The 2283-nt window shown below is 37.9% G+C and overlaps 1 pseudogene; it reads right to left on the bottom strand.

Moving 5' to 3' along the window:
- Positions 1–844: 844 nt before the first annotated feature.
- On the bottom strand, positions 845–1769 carry LOC106974757 (olfactory receptor 2T29-like; annotated as a pseudogene).
- Between the last annotated feature and the right edge of the window lie 514 nt (positions 1770–2283).

The following is a 2283-nucleotide window of genomic DNA, read 5'->3' as shown; positions in this document are numbered from 1 at the left end:
ATGAAGGATTGAATGTTTGATGATCTTCCTCTGCTTGTTTGTATAAAATGCTGGATACTTCAGATCTCAGCTTCAATACTACATTTTGCTGGAAAAATTCCCTAAGCCCTCCTACTTGGGGTTAATATTTTTCCCACAGTACCTTTTTAACACAATGTAACAATGATTTCAGAGAGGTAACAAGATGTTTTGAGGTTTGGAACCTAAAGACCAGAATTTCCCTAATTAATTGCAGGCTGACAAATGTATTGTTGCAGTAATGATAGCCATGTTAACATGAGCATGATATCTAAGACTTGTCACTTACACTGCCACCATGCACCAAGGACAACTTTTTATAATAGCCAAAAGTCTTATATTTTATGTTTTATTCTTAAGTAATTTAAAATTTACAGAAAATTTGTATGAATAATAACAGTACAATTAATATTCATATACCTTTTGCCTAGATTCTCTTAACTTTGTACATCATTTGCTTTATCACCTCTTTCTATCTCTTTTTCTCATCAGTTGCACACTTTATGATCTTCATTTCTAATATATTATTACATATTTCTTAAGAATATGAACAGTCTTCTACAGGATCTCAGTGGAAACTTCAGAAAAATGTAACATGGATATAATCCAAATGTACAAAATCTTTTGAATGCAGAAGTGTAAAAATAAAGAGCTTTCTGGTACAGGGAAACAATTTCACTGAAAGGGATGAATGGGTGATGACACATCATGGTATCAGAATTTGAGGTAAAACATTGGCATAGTATCCTACAGTTTTAATTTGTAGAGTGCAGAAAAAACAGTACAAAATATTTCCTACTTTATAGTTTCCTGACAGATTCTACATTCAACATTTTTTTAGTGCCCTTGTGACATCCTTATTCCTAAGACTATAAATTAAAGGGTTTAGAACAGGAGTGAGTATGGTATAAAAGACAGATACAATCATGTCATTCTCAGGGGTGTGGTAGGAATTGGGGAGCATGTAGGTGTAGACAGCAGTCCCATAGAAGAGGATTACCATGGTCATGTGGGAAGAACAAGTGGCAAAGGCCTTTTACACCTCTCTGCTGACTTCATCCTGTGGATGGTGAAGAGGATGAAAGAATAGGAGCTTGAAATGACTGTCACAGGGATGAGGAGCATGAGAACACAACATAAGTACATGAGTGTCTCATAGAGGGAAGTATCTGAGCAGGAAAGCTTCATTACAGCAGGGGCTTCACAGAAGAAATGATGGATCTCTCAGGATCTGCAGAAGAGGGAGGTCATGGTGATGGGTGTGAGCATAAATCCATCCAGAGATCCCAGAAGCCAGGAGGAAGAGACCAGGAGGAGACACACCCTATGGTTCATGAGGATAGGATAACAGAGTGGATGGCAGATGGCCACATAGTGGTCATAGGCCATGACAGCTAGAAGGAAAACTTCTGAACCTGCTAGTGTCAAGTAGAGAAACATCTGCATCCCACATTCAGGGGCTGAGATCTTATTCACACCCATGACCTGGTCCATGAGCATCTTGGGCATAGTGACAGAAATGTACATCACATCCATGAGAGACAACTGGGTGATAAAATAGTACATGGGGTTGTCAAGTGGGCATCATGGCATATCACAAGGATCAGGATAATGTTTCCAGTCAAGGCCATCAGGAAATCCATAAAAATTACCGCACAAAGGAGAGTTGGTTGCTTGGATTGACTGAAGAGTCCCACTAGGTCAAAATCTGATCGTTGAGTATGCTTGGCCACCCAAGTGTTGTTCTCCATTGGATTTCACCTGCATCATCACCAAGGAGAACTATGGAGTTAACAGATCACTGATGGGATACGACCACCTGAAATAAATGTATAGTGAGCATGTCTGTGTGTGTGTGTGTGTGTGTGTGTGTGTGTGTGTGTGTGTGTGCATGTTTACACATGCCAACTCAGTAAACTAATAAGGGGAAGTTCCAAGGACTAGTGTATTTCAGGATTTTAAATTACCATTAATTGAATAAATTTACTAAAAATCCAAGGATTCACAACTGTGTGTCAAAAATATTGGTACTTTTTAAATTCCACTGCTGGTATGCATTTCTCCAAAGAAACCAAAAACACTGTATGATCCCCTATGTTAATTTTTATTTCCAATTTTCATTTGACTTTATTTTTTAAAGTTTTTTTTAAATTCCTTTTAGTTAACAAACAGTGTAACATTAGTTTCAGGTGTATGATATAGTGATTCAACACTGTCATATAACACCTGGTGTTCATCACATGTGCCCTCCTTAATCCCCATCAC

This window comes from Acinonyx jubatus, chromosome A1 (genome assembly GCF_027475565.1).
Source record: "Acinonyx jubatus isolate Ajub_Pintada_27869175 chromosome A1, VMU_Ajub_asm_v1.0, whole genome shotgun sequence".
NCBI classification, from domain to species: Eukaryota; Metazoa; Chordata; class Mammalia; order Carnivora; family Felidae; genus Acinonyx; species Acinonyx jubatus.
This window is presented reverse-complemented; position numbering and strand designations above follow the sequence as displayed.